A 10,355-nucleotide genomic window follows, 5' to 3' on the forward strand; every position below is an offset into this window, starting at 1 on the left:
ATGCTGATTTGTGGACATAAACTTCTCAGTCTCAAGAAAATTTTTTATACTCGAACTGAGAATATTTTCAAGGATTCTGCAGAAAACAGAAGTTAGGGATATTGGTCTGTAATTTTACGGGTCGTTCTTTTATCCTTTTTATGAACTGGAGTCACCTGCAACCTTTACCAACCGCTTGCGACTTAGTGCTGGTCGAGAGATTCACTATAAATGCAAGCTAGCTAAGGGGCCAATTCGAAGAGTACTCTTTGCAAAATCGAACTGAGAATCCTTCCGGATCTGGTGATTTATTTACTTTGAAATATTTCAGTTGTTTCTCTACCCCAGGGATGCTTAATATTAAGTTTTCCATACGGGAGTCTGTTCCATGGTCAAATCACGGCATGTCTGAACGATTCTCCTGTGTGAACGACTTTTTGAACGTGAAATTTAAAACTCCGGCTTTCGTTTTGCTATATTCAAGTTCCACACCAGATTGATCTCCAAGGGACTGAATGGAAGCCTTAGACCAGCTTAGCGATTTTATGTAAGACCAGAACTTTATCGGGTTCTCTGTAAGACATTTTGCTAAGGTGTGACGGTGATAATCGTTGTACGCTTCGCGCATAGATCTTTTCACAGACGCCTGAATCTGTACTGACTTCCCCTTGTCGTCATTTGAGCGCTCCCTTTTGAACCGAGAGTGCAACCTTTCTTCCCGTATCGTGGACTTAATGCTTTACTATCGTGTGAAAATTTTATATTGGTTGCCACTAAAAACTAAACTATGCCCGAACAGGCCATGAAGGCCCATAGGTACCAACCGGCCACCGTGTCGTTCTCAGTCCACAGGCATCACTGGATGGGGATGTGGAGGGGCCGGCCGGGGTGGCCGAGCGGTTCTAGGCGCTACAGTCTGGAACCGCGCGACCGTTACGGTTGCAGGTTCGAATCCTGCCTCGCACATGGATGTGTGTGATGTCCTTAGGTTAGTTAGATTTAAGTAGTTCTAAGTCTAGGGGACTGATGACCTCAGATGTTAAGTCCCATAGTGCATAGAGCCATTTGAACCATTTTTTGGAGGGCTGGTCTCCCAGCCGAATGTCAGTTTACAAGACCGATATCGGTTTCACAGAGCATGATTATTTGGATAGGTGTCCGGTTTTTTAATCCTAATGTCGATTGTATTTTTTCTAACTTGTAGATGTACACCAGAGGATATGTTTTATATCGTGAAACCGGTCATGCGGCAACGGCCTTGCCGCAGTGGTTACACCGGTTCCCGTGAGATCACTGAAGTTACGCGCTGTCGGGCGTGGTCGGCACATGGATGGGTGACCATCCAGGCCACCAAGCGCTGTTGCCATTTCTCGGGGTGCACTGAGCCTCATGATGCCAATTGAGGAGCTACTCGACCGAATAGTAGCGGCTCCGGTCATGAATACCATCTTACGACCGGGAGAGCAGTGTGCTGACCCCACGCCCCTCCTATCCGCATCCTCCACCGAGGATGACACGGCGGTCGGATGGTCCCGGTAGGCCACTCGTGGCCTGAAGACGGAGTGAGACCGGTCATGCTCCTGTAAATAAAAAGAAAAGTTCACATAGAGTTGTAAGCTTTTTATTTCTGAAACTAATCATCATCGCCACAGGTTGTTGAGCGTTTCCATCAGTGACGGTTATCAGCTTGTCTTAGAGCCTGCCGAAGAGACAGACTGGAAACCTTTTTGATTTCATACACCTACTCGCATGCATGGTCTCTCGCTTTCGATCTTTTATGATTACTTTCTTGAGATTTTGACCATTTCTTCCACAGTGTGGACGACAGGAAAGATGCTTGGTGATAGTGTATTGCACAATAATGTACACATTTGTTCTTCTGTGGGTCGATTTTGTGCATAACAGCTAGCATCAAAACTGCACCGTCACCGGACGTCAAGCGTCCGCAGAAATCTGAATGGTTGCGCGAACAGAACTGTGACCGAGCCAGCGAAGCAGCGCGTGGGCGCTGTTAGCGGGTACGATGCTAAGCCTACAACAGCCCCGTCCGGAGCTAATGTGGGAGACCGCTGCACATTACGAACACAACGCTGAGTACCACAGAGAGGAGAACGTTGACCACCAGAAGGCACAGCGCAACAGTCAAACAGGAAGCACACTTGGATGGGCATTGGCTGGTGGATGGCTGGGAAGAAAGGCGTGGTGTTTGATAGAAGCGAACTCGGCACGTCCGGATTAGTTTCATTAGACGAGTGTGTGGTGGGCACTTACTGAGGTGTGAGAAATGCGGTTAGACTTGAGTTGTGAGCGTGTACTTGTTTCGCATGCAGCTCTCTCCAGGCTGCAGTACGTATTATAAGCCTGCATATGGCATGGACGGTGTTCTATTTATAGGAAGTAGAAGACAGAAATGTGTAGTGGATGAATTCACTTGCTCTGCGTGCGTTTGGCTCTGAGCTCTATGGGACTTAACGTCTGAGGTCATCACTCCCCTAGAACTTAGAACTACTTAAACCTAACTAACCTAAGGACATCACACACTTCCATGCCCGAGGCAGGATTCGAACCTGCGACCGTAACGGTCGCGCGGTTCCAGATTGCAGCGACTAGAACAGCTCAGCCACTCTGGCCGGCTGTGTGCGTTTGACTATATTAATTTACACTGCTGTTAAATGTAAATCGAGTAAAACAGAAGTGATTTCTGGCGTTCCTCAAGGTAGTGTTATAGGCCCTTTGCTGTTCCTTATTTATATAAACGATTTGGGGGACAATCTGAGCAGCCGTCTTAGGTTGTTTGCAGAATACGCTGTCGTTTATAGCCTAATAAACTCATCAGAAGATCATAACAAACTGGAAAGTGATTTAGAAAAAATATCTGAATGGTGCGAAAATTGGCAGTTGACCCTAAATAACGAAAAGTGTGAGGTCATCCACATGATTGCTAAAAGGAATTCGTTAAACTTCGGTTACACTATAAATCAGTCTAATCTAAAAGCCGTAAATTCAACTAAATACCTAGGTATTACAATTACGAAAAACTTAAATTGGAAGGAACACACAGAAAATGTTGTGGAGAAGGCTAAAGACTGTGTTTTATAGGCAGGACACTTAGAAAATGTAACAGATCTTCTAAGGAGACTGCCTACATTACGCTTGTCCATCCTCTTTTAGAATACTGCTGTGCGGTGTGGGATCCTTACCAGATAGGACTAACGGAGTTCATTGAAAAAGTTCAAAGAAGGGCAGCACGGTTTTTTACTATCGCGAAATATGGGGGAGAGTCTCACAGAAATCATACAGGATTTGGGCTGGACACCATTAAAAGAAAGGCATTTTTCGTTGAGACGAAATCTTCTCACGAAATTACAATCACCAACTTTCCCCTCCGAATGCGAAAATATGTTGTTGACACCGACCTGCATAGGGAGAAACGATCACCACGATAAAATAACGGAAATCAGAGCTCGTACGGAAAGATATAGGTGTTCGTTCTTTCCGCGCAGTGTACGAGATCGGAATAATAGAGAATTGTGAAGGTGGTTCGATGAATCGTCTGCCAGGCACTTAAATGTGATTTGCACAGCATCCGTGTAGATGTAGATGAATGTTTGCGGGACCAATTTTGGACAGAAGTTTCAAGTTGGATTGCAGATTCACTTCCCGGTGATCAGTGAACTAAAGTGACTTTACCTTACCGTAGCATACATATCTCAGTGACACTGTTCGACAAACGTCGGGCGTAATGGCAATTCTATTCTTTCGCTGCGTATTATTCATGTGGACAGCAGGCTCTGTTATGTGGTACTGAAATTCCTGTGTATGGCTCTGAGCACTATGGGACTTAACATCTGAGGTCATCAGTCCCTTTGAACTTAGAACTACTTAAACCCAGCTAACGTAAGGACATCACACACGTCCATGACCGAGGCAGGATTCGAACCTGCGACCGTAGCGGTGGCGCGGTTCCAGACTGAAGCGCGTAGAACCGCTCAGCCACACTGGCCGGCTCCTGTGTATTCTATTTGATTATCTTATTAGCTTTTCTGCCTTAATCTTCGTTTACTGTAACAGTGTGAATTTATTTCCTACATTTAATATTTTAATTATAACTGTGTATTGCATAATTTGTACAGTCGAGTCCTGTTTGGCTTTTGGTGTTTTTAATAGTGTATATTCATCACTTGATTTTAATATTTCTGTTTGTTATTACTTTTAATCCTTGAAATGAATATAAGATAAATTACTCGCTATTGTCTCCTGCATTTGGCTTCTGTTGATGAAGCGTTGTTTTGTTTACAAATTCTTGTTGTTGTTGTTTTAGGGAAATATTGTAAATCGACATTTTATGTGGTTTCTAAATAAATGGTCAAATGTATATGTTCACTCGCAGCACATCCCAGTCCAGGCACTCCCACTACCATCAATACAAACACCAAAGCTGAAATAGATCGATACGCTCCTTGTCTCTCTCGTTAAGGTTCTATTTATTGTAGGTCAGAGCTGAAGTACTGGAAGAGGTGTGCGACCATGATAACAATAACTCTATGAAAACAAATTTAAAAATGCTAGGAAGTCCTTAGATAACACAGATTCAGAGGGTATTGAATCCTTTATTGTGCTTACGACGTGGTTTGGGCATAGCCCATCATCAGATGACCTGAAATGAAATTGTAACGTCGTGAGTCAATACGCGATAACGTTATTGCAGTAAGCTACTTTGCAGAACAGCCCACAGCATTGGAGCCGTTGGCTGTGAAGGAGACAGCCAGTTGCGTGTTCGCAATGACTCACTCACACCTGTCGCTATGCTAGCCATGGTAAGCGGTATCTGTGTCGCTTTGAGTGACTGAATATTCAGACCCTTAATAATATAAACGGGGCAACGGCCTTGCCGCAGTGGATGCACCGGTTCCCGTGAGATCACCGAAGTTAAGCGCTGTCGGGCGTGGTCGGCACTTGGATGGGTGACCATCCAGGCCGCTATACGCTGTTGCCATTTTTCGGGGTGCACTCAGCCTCGTGATGCCAATTTAGGAGCTACTTGACCGAATAGTAGCGGCTTCGATCAAGAATACCACCGGGAGAGCGGTGTGCTGACCCCACACCCCTCTTATCCGCATCCTCCTCTGAGGATGAGACGGCAGTCCGATGGTCCTGGAGGTCACTCGTGGCCTGACGACGGAGTGCTTTTAATAATCTAAATAAACTGCATTAAATATTATTTAATATTGTTTAAAGTCGATACACTACCTTTCGTTAATCAAGAGAATATGATATTTAATTGTAAAAATACAGCAACCAGCCACTTTTTAATGCGTTTTATTTATGCCAATATGCATTTCGGGTTTGCACCCATCTTCAGCTGGCAAATTACATGGATCTTCAGTTACTACAGTAGTACAATCTCGACAGCAGTTTGGATGCTGCAGCAGACCTGTGCAAAAGCAACGATTCTAATCATTTTCTTCAATTTCGCGAGTTTAAAGTTATGCACTATCAGTTGTTCATTTTACTTACATTCTCCTCTCCTTGTTTTTTCTTAACTTTTCTTCTTTCTTGCAACAACACAAACACTTTTTACCACGTATTTTACACAGGCGCACTGCGTTATCCGCCATGTTGTCGACTGTGATAGTGCATAACTTTAAACTCGCGAAATTGAAGAAAATGATTAGAATCGTTGCTTTTGAACAGGTCTGCTGCAGCATCCAAACTGCTGTCGAGATTGTACTACTGTAGTAACTGAAGATCCATGTAATTTGCCAGCTGAAGATGGGTGCAAACCCGAAATGCATATTGGCATAAATAAAACGCATTAAAAAGTGGCTGGTTGCTGTATTTTTACAATTAAATATCATTATCCACGGCCACGGAGCTCAACAGTCCAAATATAATGGACAAATTGTTATTGTAAGAGAATATGGTATAAAAATTTCAGCCTTCTATCCATCATAATTTCGGAGTTAGAGGAAATTACCGAAAACACCCCAAACCGACACTTAGACTAAAAAACTCAGTTAGGCATAGCAACAGTTACTCTTTTAGTATCATTTTAAATCATTATTGGAGTTCACAAAATGTCAGGTCAGTTTATTTGGATTTTCGTATCAAAAACGTTAACTACTATTCATTTTCATAATATAAAATCCATAAAAGATTATTGTTTAATTAATATCTATTTGTTTTGTTGTTGTGGAATGAATTAGAATGAGTGAGAGTGTGTAAGTGGGATATACGTAGAAATTCAGTATTGTATAATGTACCACATTACGTGTGTAGTGGGAAAGTTGTGTGTTCCCCTCGTTGCTGATGACGTATGTCTAAGAGTACTTGCTTTTGTAAGAAGGCAGCCAGAATAGCCGTTTGCAGAGTAATAGTTTTCTAAATAAATTCCCAGATTAGTTTTCGTATCGTTTTGTTAAACATCATATTAATATTTGCATACTGAAATGATGTGAATGCAACTGGAAATAGTGATTGGCATAGGACAGTCTTGGCGCGAGAATGACCTCGAACGCTTGTCCTGGTTGGCTGGTCATTTTGATCAACCAATCAGAGTTTAGCAGTACCCGCACACTGCCAGGTAGTTATAGGCTATGGATGAAGCAGCATTCAGGAGTCACTGTGCAGCTATTGAACCGGGAGGTCATGTTAAAAGTGTCCATCTGCATTATGTGTAAAATGAAGAAGTTATTGGAATTTTCGCGTCCGTATTGTATTGCCGTAGAAGCAGTTGCATTTACGGACAGTTTTGTGAAATTTGTAAGTTCTAGAATTGTTTTGTTGAAAAGATAAACGCATGTGAATTTTCAGCATTTGTAAAATTCCGCGTGGCATGTTTCGTATCCGTATATGGAATATTTGGCGAACAATTTCTTTAACAGAAATCCACTGAAAAGGACTGAATGCGAAACTCAGATATAGTAGCGGAGTATTGACTGTGAAATCGCGTACTTGTTCGGGTTGGACTTAAGTACATTTTTGGCTGCCTTGCGTGTGTAGTGGGTTGCATGAACTGTGAACTGAGGACAGTGATGATGTTCGATAATTACATGTGAGCTGATGGCAGTTTTTTTTTTAAAACTGAAATGGAATAAAACACTCGTTTCAGAATTTTTACATTTTACTGAGAGAACGAAGCAACCACTTTCCGCCCGAAAAGTGTTACAAGAATTTACAGGATAGTTTGCTACCTGAGTTTACGTGGACTTTGCAGCGTAAGTATTGACGGCGTTTTCTTCAACGCTGCTTTTACGCTGTCGGTGCAGTACATACGTATGCAGAGAAACGGGCTGGTGATCTGCCGCCGTACTGAGGTAGGTGGAACTTTTTGCTGTGAACATTATGACGAAGGAACAAACTATTTATAACCCGCCCCGCCGAAAAGTTAAATGTATACAGTTTGTTTTTATTTAAATCTATATTTGGAACTGCTCCCGTGTGTATTTTATACAGTATTTTAAGTTATTAGAGACTGTTCGAAGCCAACTGCCTTACCGCAGTGGTAACACCGGTTTCCGTCAGTTCACCAAAGTTCAGCGCTGCTGGGCTGGGCTAGTAGTTGGATGGGTGATCATCCAGTCTTCCGAGAGTTGTTGGCAAGCGGGGTGCACTCAGCCCTTGTGAGGAAAACTGAGGAGCTGCTTGACTGAGGAGTAGCGGCACGGGTTGACACGGCAGCCGGTCAGTGCCGTTGGGCCTTCATGGTCTGTTCGGGAGGAGTTTAGTTTTAGTATTTTTTACTAACTCCTCCAAACATGGAGACAAATTTTATTAATTTTTCTAGCTGCGGCTTCATTCCGCTACATGTCAACATCGGAGAAAAAAAAAAAAAAAAAAAAAAAAAAAGATTTCTGTTCGCTTAAGTACGCAACAAGATATCATTATCGTAGTTGTTACTGCTCTTTGGTCAGTAAATTTCATCGTACTTGTCTTAATAGGCGATATTTTAAAATTTTATTCCATATATTCGGCAGCAGCTGATATCCGTCTGATGATCGCAGTTGTCTTTCTTGTGAAATGGTCTAACATTAACACTAGTTCAAGGCTGTTTAAATATATACCGTTATGAAGCTTCACATGCAATTCTGTATAAAGCTTTTCATAAGTATGTTTAGTACTTTAATCATCTACTGACAGGTACGAATCTGGTGTTGTAACACAAAACTTAAATTTCCTATTGTGTTTCCTACACAACACTAGTCATTTGCGTTTATCGATGGTTTCGTGTGCGTGAGTTTCACCCTAAATGGATGTTCTCGGCAACTTGAATTGTTTAAATCAGTGGTATATGCTCCGTAAGTCAATTACCTTATATAAAATGTTCTATAGGCGTTCTGTTTTCAGCTTCATGGTTATAACTAGTCGTGTTTCAGAGGAGAATAGCTTCCGATTAGTACCACTGAAAACTGTGAACACATTATTCACTCAGAGAGACTTTTTTTTTACAAATAAGCCTTGTTTCCCTTGCTTGTTTCTCTTTCCGCTTGTGAGTGACAAAGTAAATTTTGTGTAGCCCTTACAGCACCAAGAGACACTTGCATATGCAGCTGGATTTTTGAAGCGAGTTTCCAATGAAGTGGCTATGTAACGTATTACATAAGAGGTTCCAGTTTGTTACTGTTGGTTATACACTAAACGATAAGCATACTGAACATTTAAATGAGCGTATTATTAATGAACATGACACTGGACTACCCACTGGACACCATCGACATCGAAATAATCGCAAAATGGTTGTTTATGAAATGCGAATTCTTTTTTCAAGCATTTTTGTGCCTGTAGCGTAACTGAGGCAGGATTTCGCTGGCGGACTGGACAGTTTCTGGCTCTTTATCGCATCAGAGAACTTGAACAAGGATCTATGGCTTCTACGGGCAACGCTCTACAAACCCCATTCCCTTCTACGTAAGATTCTACAGCTGTATTCTTCATGTTTAAACATTTGCAGCTCTCTGCAACTGGAGGCCTCCGAATTGTAGCGTGCAACATGTCGGCTTGTAACGTAACTACACTACTGGCTATTAAAACTGCTACACCACGAAGATGACGTGCTACAGACGCGAAATTTAACCGACAGGAAGAAGATGCTGTGATATGAAAATGATTAGCCTTTCAGAGCATTCACACAAGGTTGGCGCCGGTGGCGACACCTACAACGTGCTGACATGAGAAAACTTTCCAACCGATTTCTTATACACAAACAGCAGTTGACCTGGTGAAACGTTGTTGTGATGCCTCGTGTAAGGGGGAGAAATGCGTACCATCACGTTTCCGACTTTGATAAAGGTGGGATTGTAGCCTATCGCGATTGCGGTTTATCGTATCGCGACTCTGCTGCTAGCGTTGGTCGATATCCAATGACTGTTAGCAGAATATGGAATCGGTGGGTTCAGGAGGGTAATACGGAACGCCGTGCTGTATCCCAACGGCCACGTATCACTAGCAGTCGAGATGACAGGCATCTTATCCGCATGACTGTAACGGATCGTGCAGCCACGTCTCGATCCCTGAGTCAACAGATGGAGACGTTTGCAAGACAACAACCATCTCCACGAACAGTGCGACGACGTTTGCAGGAGCATGGACTATCAGCTCGGAGACGATGGCTGCGGTTACCCCTGACGCTACATCACATACAGGAGCGCCAGCGATGGTGTACTCAACGACGACCCTGGGTGCACGAATTGCAAAACGTCATTTTTTCGGATGAATCCAGGTTCTGTTTACAGCATCATGATGGTGGCATTCGTGTTTGGCGACTTCGCGGTGAACGCACATCGGAAGCGTGTATTCATCATCGCCATACTGGCCTGTCACCCGGCGTGATGGTATGGGGTGGCATTGGTTACACGTCTCAGTCACCTCTTGTTCGCACTGACGGCACTTTGAACAGTGGACGTTACATTTCAGATGCGTTAGACACCCTATATTTCAGCAGGATAATGCACGACCGCATGTTGCAGGTCCTGTACGGGCCTTTCTGGATACAGAAAATGTTCGACTGCTGCCCTGGCCAGCACATTCTCCAGATCTCTCACCAATTGAAACGTCTAGTCAATGGTGCCGAGCAACTGCCTCGTCACAATACGCCAGTCACTGCTCTTGATGAACTGTGGTATCGTGTTAAAGCTGCATGGGCAGCTGTACCTGTACACGCCATCCAAGCTCTGTTTGACTCAATGCCCAGGCGTATCAAGGCCGTTATTATGGTCAGAGGTGGTAGTTCTGGGTACTGATTTCTCAGGATCTATGCACCCAAATTGCGTGAAAATGTAATCACAAGTCATTTCTAGTATAATATAATTGTCCAATGAATACCCGTTTATCATCTGCATTTCTTCTTGGTGTAGTAATTTTAATGGCCAGTAGTGTAT

The 10,355-nt window shown here is 43.1% G+C and overlaps 1 pseudogene; it reads left to right on the plus strand.

The window, feature by feature from the left end:
• The first annotated feature begins 4,857 nt into the window (after positions 1-4,857).
• On the plus strand, positions 4,858-4,975 carry LOC126482481 (5S ribosomal RNA; annotated as a pseudogene).
• The last annotated feature ends 5,380 nt before the right edge of the window (positions 4,976-10,355 follow it).

Source organism: Schistocerca serialis, chromosome 5, assembly GCF_023864345.2.
Source record: "Schistocerca serialis cubense isolate TAMUIC-IGC-003099 chromosome 5, iqSchSeri2.2, whole genome shotgun sequence".
In the NCBI taxonomy this organism is placed as follows: domain Eukaryota; kingdom Metazoa; phylum Arthropoda; class Insecta; order Orthoptera; family Acrididae; genus Schistocerca; species Schistocerca serialis.